This window comes from Gorilla gorilla, chromosome 19, assembly GCF_029281585.2.
Source record: "Gorilla gorilla gorilla isolate KB3781 chromosome 19, NHGRI_mGorGor1-v2.1_pri, whole genome shotgun sequence".
Taxonomy (NCBI): Eukaryota; Metazoa; Chordata; class Mammalia; order Primates; family Hominidae; genus Gorilla; species Gorilla gorilla.
Genome location: NC_073243.2, coordinates 34,094,979 through 34,109,039, shown reverse-complemented (window position 1 = coordinate 34,109,039; position 14,061 = coordinate 34,094,979). Strand labels below are relative to the sequence as shown.

Genomic DNA, 14,061 nt, shown 5'->3' with positions numbered 1-14,061 from the left:
CTCCCTGCTCGCTCCTATCATCCTGATTTTTGGTCAATAACGTCACTCTCAGACCAATTACCTAAGCCAGAAATTTGAGAGTTATATTAAAGTTATTTTTAAGATTAATTTTTGTTGTTAGAAGCAACAACAAATGAACTCCACATAGCATAATAATAATTTTTAAGTAGGTGGGTATTGAAAGGATACTGGCATATTTCACAGAATCAAAGGAAGAGTTGACATTGGAAGTGAAGGAAACAGGACATCACTGGGGACTTCACAAGAAGACCATGATTTTTCTCCTCAGCCTAGCCACAAACATAACTCTCAGTCTCTGCCTTCTGTGTTCTAAATTTCTTTCATATTCTCAGGGAAAAAATTGTGTTGGGCAAGCTTGGGTCATATGTCACTTTTAGGTCAATCAGCTAAGTTCTAAAAACTGGAAGAATAAATTCACAATCCATATACCAACAAGGAATTTGTACCACAATGTAAAAAAGATTTCCTACAAAACAATATCCCCACCCCACCCCACTCCCCTGTCCCCTTCCCCCCCCCAAAAAAAGAAAAGAAAAATGGGCAAAGGAAATAAAGATAATTTTCAAAATAGGAAACAAGTATCATCAATAAAATATGAGAAATTGCTCAATCTCGGTAGTAATCAAGAGATGCAAATTAATAAAACAAAGAGAATCATTTCACACTAATCAGAATTGCAAAATATTATTAGTTCCGATAACACAAACTATTGCTGAGGATGGAGGGAATAGAAATTCATCTAAATACTTCAAAGATTATTTTGGCAATATTAAATAAAATTGGCCATAATGTTACACAACTGAGAAATTTTACTGCTAGATGTTTACCCTAGAGAAACTTTACACATGTCCACTAGGAAATATATACAAGAATATATATTGCAGCACTGTTCCTAGTGAAAGAATAAGAAAGCTGGGAGAAGCTCTCCTGTGATCAGAACAAATATCAAACACTGACCTCAGAAACTACAGGTGCTCCTCAACTTATTATGGAGTTATGTCCCAATAAACCCATTGTAAGTTAAAACTATCATAAGTCAAAAGTGCATTTAATATACCTAACCTACTGAACATCATAGCTTAGCCTAGCCTAACTTAAATATGCTCACTCAGAACACTTACCTTAGCCTATAGCTAGGCAAAATCATTTAACACGAAGCCTATTTTATAATAAAGTGTTAACTATCTCATGTAATTTATTGAGCACTGTCCTGAAAATGAAAAACAGAATGACTCACTGCCACTACCCAGCATTGCAAGAGTATCATATTGCCAATCGCTAACCCGAAAAAAGATCAAAATTCAAAATGCAAAGTACAGTTTCTACTAAATGCATATTACTTTTGCACTATTGTAATGTCAAAAAAATCATAAGTCAAACCATCACAATTTGGATACATTTGCAGAGAAATATGTACCCCCAGGGATTTGGAGAAAACAATAGAGACATTAGCCATAATGTCATAGAGTTTAAGAGGCTTAACACTGTAGGGAGCTAGGTGGTAGAGGGTAGGATTCACTAAAATATACCAGTGAGTCAGAAAACAAGCAAACAAACAAACAACAGCGAGACCTGGGGGAGGGGAGTTTAGTATCCAGAGTACTACATATGTTATTTAAAATGTCCATTTTCCAAATAAAAAATGCAAGTCATACAAAGAAACAGGAAAGTATGGCCCATACATCTGATAGCAAGCAACAGAAACTGCTGGTGAGAGCAACCAGATGGTGGATTTAATGGAAAAGACTTCAAAGTAGCCATTATACACATGTTAACAGGACTAAAGGAAAGCATAATTAAAGAAGTAAAGGACCAGGCATGGTGGCTCACGCCTGTAATCCCAGTACTTTGGGAGGCCAGGAGTTCAAGACAAGCCTGGCCAACATGGCGAAACCCTGTCTCTACTAAAAATACAAAAATTAGCCCGGCCTGGTGGTGGGAGCCTGTAATCCCAGCTACTCAGGAGGCTGAGGCAGGAGAATCACTTGAACCCAGGAGGCGGAGGTTGCAGTAAGCCAAGATCGCACCACTGCACTCCAGTCTGAGTGACAAGGGCAAAACTCCATCTCAAAAAAAAAAAAAAAAAGAAGTAAAGAAATGCATGATCATAGTGTCTCCTCAAATAGATAATATCAATAAAGAGATAGAAACTATAAAAAAGAGTCAAACAAAAATTCTGAAATTAAAAAGTATAATAAAAGAAAATTTAAAAATTCACTACAGAGGTTCCATAATAGATTTGAACTGGCAGACAAAAAAACAGTGAACTTGAAGATAAATCAATTGAGATTATGTAAGCCAAAGAAAGATAGAAAAAGGAATGAAGAAAAATGAGCAGAGCCTCAGAGAAATGTGGGGATTGACTAAGCTTGCCCAAAATGTGTAATGGGAGTAGCAGAAGTAGAGAAGAAAGACAAAGGAAAAGAAAAAATATTGGAAGAAACAATGGCTGAAGCCTTCTCAAATTTATTGAAAAACATTAACCTACATACCCAAGAAGTACAATGATTCCAAGTAGGATAAATTCAAAGAGATCTGTAAATAGACACATCACACTAAAAATGCCAAAATCAAAGACCAGGAGAAAACTTTGAAAGTAGCAAAAGAAAAATGACTCATCATTTACAAGTGATTAGCAGCAAACTACACAACAAAACTCAATAAGATTAACAGCAAACTATGCAACAAAAGCAACGGAGACCGTAAGATAGTAGAATAACATGTTCAAAGTGCTAAAAAAAACCACCCTGTCAAACAAGAATCCTATATACAGCAAAAGCTATCTTTCAAAAAAGAAGTTATAATAATGACTTTTCCAGGAAACAGAAACTGAGAAAATTTGTTACTAGCAGATCTTCCATACAAGAAATACTAAAATTCTACATGCTGAAAGCAAGTGATCCCAGATGGTAATTCAAACACATGCACTCACACACGTTGTAAAGTTAATTATGTAATCAGAAAAGAAGTATAACTGCATATTTTCCCCTTTCTTATCTTCACTGATTTAAAAATTAATTGTATAAAATAAGATGTATGTAATGTGTTGTTGGGCCTATAACATATTGAAATATAATATATGTGTAATATATTTGCTAATGGCAGCAAAAAAAATGTGAGTAGAAGTTAGGCTATATTGGGCTAAGGAAATGACCACAAATTGATGATTGTAACAATGTATTATTAGGTTTGTGACATCAGTAGCTATAATATGTAGAACAATAATGCTACAAAAATAGAAGAAAAGGAATAGAGCTATATAAGAGTAACATTGATAGATAGATAGATTAGATAGACATTACTGAAATCAAACGAGTATAAATCTGAAGTTTATTCTGATAAGTAAATGTGTATATGGTGTATTAGTTTGTTCTCACACTGCTAATAAAGACATACCCGAGACTGGGTAATTTATAAGGAAAAGAGGTTTAATTGACTCACAGTTCAGTATGGCTGGAGAGGCCTCAGAAAATTTACAATCATGGCAGAAGGCACCTCTTCACAGGATGGCAGGAGAAAGAATGAGTGCTGAGAGAAGGGGAAAGCCCCTTATAAAACCATCAGATCTCATACGAACTCACTCACTATCTCAAGAACAGCATGGGAGAAACTGCCCCCATGATTCAATTATCTCCACCTGGTCCTGCCCTTGACACACAGGAATTATTACAATTCAAGGTGAGATTTGGGTGGGGACACAGAGCCAAACCAAATCATATGGGAAATCCAAGAGCAACCACAAAAAATTACAAGAAAATATAGTGAAAAAAATCATGAAAGAAATGAAAATACTGCCTTAGAAAAATAGGCTTAATGCAAAAAAAGCAGTACAAAAGAAATGGAACAAAAAATATATAAAAAATAAAAAGTAGGCTGGGCACGGTGGTTCATGCGTGTAATCACAGCACTTTGGGAGGCCAAGGTGGGCGGATCACGAGGTCAGGAGATCAAGACCATCCTGGCTAACATTGTGAAACCCCATCTCTACTAAAAATACAAAAAAATTAGCCAGGCGTGGTGGTGGGCACCTGTATTCCCAGCTACTTGGGAGGCTGAGGCAGGAGAATGGCCTGAACTTGGGAGGCGAAGCTTGCAGTGAGCCGAGATTGCGCTACTGCACTCCAGCCTGGGTGACAGAGCAAGACTCCGTCTCAAAAATAAATAAATAAATAATAAAATAAAATAAAAATAAAAAGTAAAATGGCAGATGAAAACTCACCTATAGCAGTAATAATATTAAACATAAATGGATTAAACAATCCAATCAAAAGGATTGTCAGACTGGATAAAAAATATGATCTACAGGAGACACACTTTAGATTCAAATATAGAAATAGATTGAAAGTAAAAAAGGTAAAAAATTATGTATTAGGCAAACAGCAATCACTTAAAAACTGAATAACAGATACTACTAATAACAGACAAAAGAGACCTTAAAACAAAAAATATTATCAGAAATAATGAGGGACATTTTATAATGATAAAAGGTCAATCTACCATGAAGATATAATTATAAGCATATATGCTTCTGAAATGGAGCACCAAGGTGCCTAAAGCAAAAACTGACAGAAATTAAGGGAGAAACAGCTAATTCAACAATTATAACTGGAGGCTTCAATATCCCACTTTTAATAACGGATAGAACAACTAGACAGAAAATCAACAAGAAGACAGAAGACTTGAGAAACTCTATAAACCAACTACACATAACAGACTTCTAGAGAACACTTCACCCAACAATAACAGTATACATTCTTCTCAAGTGGATGTGGAGGATTCTTCAGTAGACCGTATGTTAGGCCACAAAATGAATCTCAGTAACTATTTAAAAAGATAGAAATAATACAGTGTATGTTCTCCAACCACAATGGGATGAAATTAGAAATCAATAGTGGGAAAAATTGGGAAAACTCACAAATACATGGAAATAAAACATACTCCTAAATAACCCAAGACTTAAAGAAGAAATCAAAAAGGAAATCATGAAATACTTTCAGATGAATGAAAAGAAAGATTTCATACCAAAATTTATGGGATGCAGCTAAAGCAGTGCTTAGAAGGAAATACATAGCTGCAAAAGCCCACATTAAAGAAGAAAGGTCTCAAATCAATAACCTAACCTAACACCTTAGGATACTGGAAAAAGAAAAGCAAACTAAGCCTGAAGCAAAAGAAGAAAATAAGTAATAAAATTAGAGGAAAGATAAATGAAACAATTTTTTTAATTAGAGAAAAAAATCAATGAAATCAAAAGCCAGTTATTTGATAAGATCAACAAAATTGACAAACCTTTAGCTAGATTAATGGAGAGTGAAGGGAGGACTCAACTTACAGAATCAGACATGAAAGAGGGAACACTATTACCAAACTTACAGAAGTAAAAAGAATTATCAAAGAATATTATGAACAATTATATGCCAATAGATTACATAACTTAGATGAAATGGACAAAATTCCTAAAAGACACAAATTACCAACTCTGGCTCAACAAGAAAGTAGACAATATGCGTAGATAGATAACGTTAACAAGTGCAGAGTACGCATGCGCCAACTTCCTCTTTTTCCGGCTGGAAACACGGATGGTGTAGAAGAGAAGAGGAAGGAGGTTTCTGCTGTGCCAGAAACCCTTAAGAAAAAGCGAAGGAATTTCGCAGAGCTGAAGATCAAGCGCCTGAGAAAGAAGTTTGCCCAAAAGATGCTTCAAAAGGCAAGGAGGAAGCTTATCTATGAAAAAGCAAAGCACTATCACAAGGAATATAGGCAGATGTACAGAACTGAAATTCGAATGGCGAGGATGGCAAGAAAAGCTGGCAACTTCTATGTACCTGCAGAACCCAAATTGGCGTTTGTCATCAGAATCAGAGGTATCAATGGGGTGAGCCCAAAGGTTCGAAAGGTGTTGCAGCTTCTTCGCCTTCGTCAAATCTTCAGTGGAACCTTTGTGAAGCTCAACAGGCTTCAGTTAACATGCTGAGGATTGTAGAGCCATATATTGCATGGGGGTACCCCAGTCTGAAGTCAGTAAATGAACTAATCTACAAGCGTGGTTATGGCAAAATCAATAAGAAGCGAATTGCTTTGACAGATAACGCTTTGATTGCTCGATCTCTTGGTAAATACGGCATCATCTGCATGGAGGATTTGATTCATGAGATCTATACTGTTGGAAAACGCTTCAAAGAGGCAAATAACTTCCTGTGGCCCTTCAAATTGTCTTCTCCACGAGGTGGAATGAAGAAAAAGACCACCCATTTTGTAGAAGGTAGAGACGCTGGCAACAGGGAGGACCAGATCAACAGGCTTATTAGAAAAATGAACTAAGGTGTCTACCATGATTATTTTTCTAAGCTGGTTGGTTAATAAACAGTACCTGCTCTCAAATTGAAATAAAAAAAAAAAGTGCTGAGGTTGAATTAGTAATTACAAAAACTACCCACAGGCCAGGCGCCGTCCCTGTTATCTCAACATTTTAGGAGGGCAAGGCGGGTGGAAAACTTGAGCTCAGGAGTTCAAGACCAGCCTGAGCAACATGGTGAAACTCCATCTCTAAAAAAAAAAAAAAAAAAAATTAGCCAGGTACAGTGGCCCATGTCTGTAGTCTCAGCTATTCAGGAGGCTGATGTGAGGATCACTTGAGCCAGGGAGGCAGAGGTTGCAGTGAACTGAGATCGTACCACCACACTCCAGCCTGGGTGACTGAGTGAAACCCTATCTCAGAAAAAAGAAAAAAAAAAAGCTACCCACGTATATGTTTCATGTCTGTATCAAAATATTATATAGGTACCCCATAAATATATACTCCTATTATATATCCATAATAATTAAAAATTTTAAAAAACTACCAACAGTGAAACTCCCAGGCCCAGTTGACCTCACCACTGAATTTCATCAACCATTAAAGAAGTAATCCCAATTCCAAAAAATAGCAAATGGGGAACCACTTCCTCTCTCCCAACTCATTTTATGAGGCAAGTATTACTCTGATACCAAAACCAGACAAAGACATCACAGGAAATGAAAATTACAGGCCAATATCTTTATAAATATGGATGCAAAAATTCTCAACAAAATATTACCAAACCAAATCCAGCAACATATACAATGACCAAGTGAGATTAATCCCAAAAATGCAAGGTTGACTTGACTTCCCAAAATCAATTAATGTAATACATCATATCATTGGAATAAAAAAACTACATAATCATCTCAATAGATGCAGAATAATCATTTGACAAAATCCAACACCCTTTTATGATAAAGACACTCAACAGACTAGGAATAGAGAAGAATTTCCTCAACTTATTAAAAGACATCTGTGAAAAAACATAGCCAACATCAACCTCACTGGTGAAAGACTGGATGTTTTGTTCCTAAGATCAGGAACAAAATGAAGAGGTCCACTCTGACCATTTCTATTCAACATTGTACTGGAGGTTACAGGCAGGGCAATTAAGGAAGAAAAAGAAATAAAAGACATATAGACTAGAAAGGAAAAAGTAAAATTATCTTTATTTGCAGATGATATAACCTTGTATGTAGGAAATCCTAAGGGATACACTAAAAAACTATTAAAACTCGTAAATGAGTTGAGCAAGGTTGCAAGAAACCAAAATCAGTTGTATTTTTATACCCTTGCAAAGAAATATTCAAAATGAAGTTAAGAAAGCAATTTAATTTATAATAGCATCTTAAAGAATAAAGCACTAAATTTAAGAAGTAAATAATTTTAAGAAGACAAATAAATTTAAGAAGACAAAGACTTGAAACTGAAAAATACAAATACAGCCAACTGATCTTCGATAAAGCAAACAAAAACATAAAGTGGGGAAAGGACACCCTTTCCAACAAATGGTGCTGGGATAATTGGCAAGCCAAATACTTACAGCCAACTGATCTTCAAAAAAGCAAACAAAACCATAAAACAGGGCAAAAGACATCCTACTCAGCAAAGGTGCTAGGATAATTGGCAAGCCACATGTAGGAGAATGAAACTGGATCCTCATCTCTCACCTTATACAAAAATCAACCCAAGATGGATCAAGGACTTAAACTTAAGACCTGAAACTATAAAAATTCTAGATGATAACATTGGAAAAACCCTTCTAGACACTGGCTTAGGCAAGGATTTCATGACCAAGAGCTCAAAAGCAAATGCAGTAAAAACAAAGATAAATAGCTGGGACCTAATTAAACTAAAGAGCTTTTGCACAGCAAAAGGAGCAGTCAGCAGAGTAAACAGACAGCTCACACAGTGGGAGAAAATCTTCACAATCTATACATCTGACAAAGGACTAATATCCAGAATCTACAACAAACTTAAACAAATCAGTAAGAAAAAAAAAAAGATCCCATCAAAAAGTGGGCTAAGGACCTGAATACACAATTCTCAAAAGAAGATATACAAATGGCCAAGAAACATATTAAAAAATGCTTGACATCACTAATGATTAGAGAAATGCAAATCAAAACTACAATGCGATATCACCTCACTCCTGCAAGAATGGCCATAATCAAAAAATCAAAAAACAGTGTATGTTGGCGTGAATGTGGTGAACAGGGAACACTTCTACACTGCTGGTGGGAATGTAAACTAGTACAGCTGCTATGGAAAACAGTGTGGAGATTTCTTAAACAACTAAAAGTAGAACTACCATTTGATCCAGGAATCCCACTACTGGATATCTACCCAGAGGAAAAGAAGCCACTATTCTAAGAAGATACTTGCACATTAATGTTTATAGCAGCACAATTCACAATTGCAAAATCGTGGAACCAACCCAAACGCCCATCAATCAATGAGTGGATAAAGAAACTGTGGTATACATATACAATGGAATACCACGCAGCCATAAAAAGGAATGAATTAACAGCACTCACAGTGACCTGGATGAGATTGGAGACTATTATTCTAAGTGACGTAACTCAGGAGTGGAAAATCAAACATCATATGTTCCCACTGATATGTAGGAGCTAAGCTATGAGAATGCAAAGGCATAAGAATGATACCATGGACTTTGGGGACTTGGGGGGAAGAAAGGGAGGAGGGCGAGGGATAAAATACTACAAATAAGGTTCAGTGTATACTGCTTGGGTGATGAGTGCACCAAAATCTCCCAAATCACCACTAAAGAACTTACTCATATAACCAAATACCACCTGTACCCCAATAACTTATGGAAAAAAATACATATAGTTTACTCTTCTTAATTTAAAATATATTGAACTTTGAACAATTTAAGTAAAATAACTCTATCTAAAACTTCATAAGCCATGCAAGTATATACTGCATTTTAAACATTTTTAGAACTTTTTTAACCGTGGCAGTTTAGTTAAACAAATAATAAATAACTTTTCATTTGCAAAAAAAAGTTATTAAAATTGATTGTGGTGATGGTTGGATATCTGTGAATATACTAAAAACAAATTTTATACTTTATATGGGTAAATTGTATGGTCTGTTAATTATATCTCAATAAAACCCTTTTATATTTTGTTTTTATTTATTTATTTATTTATTATTTATTTTTTTTTTGAAACAGTGTCTTACTCTGTCACCCAGGCTGGAGTGCAGTAGTGCAATCACAGCTCACTGTAGCCTCTACCTTCTGGGTTCAGTTGATCCTCCCACTTCGGCCTCTCCAGTAATTGAAACTACAGGTGTGTGCCATCACGCCCAGCTAAGTTTTGTATTATTTGTACGGAAAGGGTTTCACCATGTTGCCAGGCTTGTCTTGAATTCCTGGACCCAAGCAATCTGCCTACCTTGGCCTCTCAAAGTGCTGGGATTTACAGGCATGAGCCACCACACCTGGCCTCAAAATAGCTATTTTTTTAAATGTTGAGAAAAATGAGCAAGTTGCAAAATAGTTTATATGATATTTTGAAACATGCATGAAATCAAATTTTTTTTTTTACTATTATCTAAACTTTTTTTTATGATATTTTGAAACATGCATGAAATCAAATTTTTTTTTTTACTATTATCTAAACTTTTTTTTTTTTTTTTTTTTTTTTTGAGACAGAGTCTCCCTCTGTTACCAGGCTGGAGAGCAGTGGTAGGATCTTGGCTCACTGCAACCTCTGCCTCCCGGGTTCAAGCGATTCTCCTGCCTCAGCCTCCCGAGTAGCTGGGACTACAGGCACGTGCCAGTACGCCTGGCTAATTTTTTGTATTTTTAATAGAGATGGGGTTTCACCATCTTAGCCAGGATGGTCTCGATCTGCTGACCTTGTGATGTGCCCGCCTTGGCCTCCCAAAGCGCTGGGATTACAGGCGTGAGCCGCCACGCCTGGCCTATTACCTGAACTTTTTTTTTTTTTTTTTTTTTGAGACGGAGTCTTGCTTTGTCGCCCAGGCTGGAGTGCAGTGGCGCCATCTCGGCTCACTGCAAGCTCCACCTCCCGGGTTCACGCCATTCTCCTGCCTCAGCCTCCCGAGTAGCTGGGACTACAGGCGCCCACTACCACGCCCGGCTAATTTTTTGTATTTTTAGTAGAGACGGGGTTTCACCGTGTTAGCCAGGATGGTCTCGATCTCCTGACCTCGTGATCCGCCCGCCTCGGCCTCCCAAAGTGCTGGGATTACAGGCGTGAGCCACCGCGCCCGGCCCTGAACTTTTTAAATCTAATGTTTTGGTTGAAGTATCACTTACATACAGAAAAGTGCACAAATCTGAAATTTTTTTTGTTTTTGTATTTTGAGATGACGTCTAACTCTGTTGCCCAAGCTGGAGTGCAGTAGTGCAATCTCGGCTCACTGCAATCTCCACCTCCCGGGTTCAAGCGATTCTCCTGCCTCAGCCTCCCGAATAGCTGGGACTATAGGCGCCCACCACCACGCCCGGCTAATTTTTGTATTATTAGTAGAGACGGGGTTTCACCATATTGGCCAGGCTGGTCTTGAACTCCTGACCTTGTGATCCACCCGCCTCGACCTCCCAGAGTGCTTGGATTACAGGCGTGAGCCACCATGCCCGGCCCCCTGAATTTTTTATAAGGTTAACCTACTCATGAAACCACCACCCAGATCAAGATATTGAACATTTCCAGTACCCCCAAAGCTTCTCTCTTGCCCCTTCTCAGTGATTGCCCCCCCAAAAGGTAACCCTATTCTAAATTTTGTTACCTTAGATTACTTATGCCTGCTCCTGAAGTTTATATAAATGATACAACCTGTATTTTTTTGTGTTATAGTTTCTTCTGTAAGATGGACATTTGATTTATGCTCCAGTTTTTGGCTACTACAAATAATACTTCCCTAAACCAGTCCAGTGCATGTATTTTTGGTGCATATGTATAAACACACATTTCTGCCGGACATATATCTAGGAGTCAAATTGCTGGGTCTTAAGATACACACACATTCAGCTTTAGTAAACACTTGCAGATAATTTTCAGAAGTTTTGTACGAACATATACTCTCACCAGCAGTACGACAGTTCCCATCTCCACTTACTCATCAACACTTGATATGGTCTATTTTGTTTCATTTTATAATTTTAGCAATTCTTGTGTATATGAAGTATTATCTTTTGTTTTAATGTGCCTTTCCGTGGTAAGTAATGATGTTGAGCACTGTTATGGACTGAATTGTGTCCTCTCAAAATTCATTTGCTGAAGCACTAATCCCCAGTACCTCAGAATGTGATTGTACTTGGAGACAGGGCCTTTGAAGAAGCAATTAAATTAGGGTGTTAAGGTGTATCCTAATATATTAATATGACTGGTGTCCTTATAAAAGGACATTAGGACACATGGAGATTAGGACACAAGGAGATTAGGACACGTGGAGAAACCAGAGGCATGTGTGCACAGAAGGATGATCATATGAAGAAGCAGGTAGTGCGCCATCTGCAAGTCAAGGAGAAAGGCTTCAGAGGAAACCAGTTCTACCAATAGGATCTTGAACGTTTGGCCTCTAGAACTGTAAGAACATAAATTTTTATTGTTTAAGGCACCCATTATGTGGTACTTGATGACAGAAGCCCTAATAAACTAATATAGTCACCTTATCATATGCTTATTGACCATTTTAAAATCCTTTTTTATAAACACCTGTTCAAACAATCCATTTAAAACTAGATTATTTGCCTTTTCCTTATTGATGGTTAGTAGTTGCTTATATATTGGGGATATGAATTGTCATATATTTGCATTATAAAAATCTTCCACTCAGTGATTTGCCTTTTTACTCTTTTAATGGTGTCTTTTAATTAATAGATATTCTTGGTTTCCATGAAGTCCAATATCTCATTCTTCTCTTTTATAGTTAGTACTTTGAATTCTGTTTAGAAAAATCTTTGCCAAAAAAAAATGCAGATAAGGACATTCTCCTGTGTGATTTTTTTACAAAATGTATTGCTTCACTTTCCACATTTAGATCTGAAGTCCATATAGAGGTGATTTTTTGTGTGTAACATAAGATAAAGATGAAGATTCCTTTTTTACTTCAATTTGGATATTTTCTTTTTTGGAAAAAAAATGACCCTTTCCCTTGCACTTCCAAGGCAACTTTGAATTTAATCAATTATCAATCTATTTCTGTGTTTTCTACTTCATCTCACTGACCTATATGGTCAATTCTCACTATTTGCAATAGTTAATAATAAGGTTTCTGCAAACACTGAATTAGCAAATACCAAATGATTGCTCCTATGCAAAATAAAAGATTAGGTTCCTGAAAGCCTCCAGTCACAATATTTGTGTCAACTGATCAATACATAACCTTGTTTTATGTGTGTTTTTGTTTTTTAAAAAAAATCTTTAATATGTATTATTGATTCGTTAACAATAAGCTCATGGCTAACAGCACTGTATGCCTAAAAGAATCTTATATAACAGATATATTTTCTCAGTAGAGCACATCACTGCCTTCTTGCACTTAGGAACACCAGCAAGCACTTCAGCACTACTCTTTGTGGCCATTTAAATAGCAAAATCATCAACAAGAAGCACAAAAATGTGAAAAATGTGGCACTTGATCACAAAAAGGACATTATTTAGGTATAAGAGAAACCGACACCTTGTTCAACCTCAGCTGGTAATATGCATGTTAGGCAATTCAAATTTTTCAATGCTATGCAAATGTCCTCTAATGACTGTGAAGCAGCAAATATTGATTTGGGGGTTACAAATAAATTTTAGCAGGTATGTGAATTTGCAAATCTAAATCCATGAATAATGAGAATGAATTGTACATCTATATCATGCCCGTTTTATTCTACCATATTTACTATGGTTTTTTAACTTAATATCCAGTAGTATATAAATCCTTTAACTTTGTTCTTTTTCAAAACTGTCAGAGTTATTCATTTTAGAATCAGCTTATCAAGTTTTAAGAAAGCTTCCAGGGGTTTGAGATTGCATTACATTAAAAAACAAAAACAAAAAACTGGCTTGGATTCTGATTGGGATTGCAATGGATCTAGAGATCAGTTTGGAGGAAACTATGTTGTCTTCCAAATCTACATATGGTATGTCTTCCCATTTATTTATGTCTTTCTCTCAGAAATATTTTGGAGTTTTCTCTGTAGATATCTCTTACATCATTTCTTAGGATATATTCCTAAGTGTTTTCCATGGTATTGCAAAAATTATCATTTTAAAATTCTTCACTACATATAAATATGATTGATTTTTGTATTTTGATCTTGCCAAATTCACGTACTAATTTTAACAGTTTATCTGTACTTCTAAAATTTTATACATACATAATCATGTCATTCATGAACAATGACATTTTTATTTATTCCTTTCCAATGCTTATAATATTTATTTTTCTTGCCATATAGCACTAGCTAAGATTTCAGTACAATTCTGAATAGAAATGGTGAGAGCTGGCACCCTTTTTTCCCTATATCAGGAAGGAAAACTTTCAATAATTCAATATTATGTTTGATGTTTACATAATATTTTTGTAGATATTCTATATGAGTTTTGGGTTATAGCCTTTTATTCCTAGTTTTCTAAGAGCTTTCATAAAAACGTGTTGATTTTCTATCAATGCTTTTTTTCTTTGTTTATTGAGATAATCCTATGGAG

General features: G+C 36.1%; 1 protein-coding gene and 1 pseudogene across 1 annotated transcript in view; one reads left to right on the top strand and one right to left on the bottom strand.

The window, feature by feature from the left end:
- The window catches only part of WDR41 (WD repeat domain 41), a 202,394-nt gene that overhangs the window by 152,367 nt on the left and 35,966 nt on the right, over window positions 1–14,061 (bottom strand). The gene's annotated exons all lie outside the window — the stretch shown is intronic.
- LOC109023793 (large ribosomal subunit protein uL30-like) lies at window positions 5,605–6,408 on the top strand (annotated as a pseudogene).